This window comes from Nannospalax galili, unplaced genomic scaffold (genome assembly GCF_000622305.1).
Source record: "Nannospalax galili isolate Female #2095 unplaced genomic scaffold, S.galili_v1.0 scaffold192, whole genome shotgun sequence".
In the NCBI taxonomy this organism is placed as follows: Eukaryota; Metazoa; Chordata; class Mammalia; order Rodentia; family Spalacidae; genus Nannospalax; species Nannospalax galili.
The window spans coordinates 1,208,534-1,209,033 of record NW_008331810.1 but is presented as its reverse complement, the minus strand read 5'-3'; positions in this window follow the sequence as shown (position 1 = coordinate 1,209,033).

The following is a 500-nucleotide window of genomic DNA, read 5'->3' as shown; positions in this document are numbered from 1 at the left end:
AAAAAATCTGGGGATAAACCTGACCAAAGACATTAAAGACCTCTACAATGAAAATTTTAAATCTTTAAAGAAAGACATTGAGGAAGACACCAGAAGATGGAAGGACTGCCCATGCTCATGGATTAGAAGAATTAATATTGTGAAAATGGTCATCCTACCAAAAATCATTTATAGATTCAATGTAATGCCAATCAAAATCCCCATAACATTTTTCAAAGCCTCATGGATTGGAAGAATTAATATTGTGAAAATGACCATCTTACCAAAAGTCATATATAGATTCAACACAATGCCAATCAAAATCCCCATGACTTTTTTCACAGAATTGGAAAAAACTATGCTAAGATTCATATGGAAGCACAAAAGACCTCGGATAGCCAAAACAACCCCGAGCACTAAGAGCAATGATGGGGGGATTACTATACTAGATTTTAAGCTATATTGCAGAGCTATAGCCATAAAAACAACATGATACTGGCACAAAAATAGGCCCATAGATC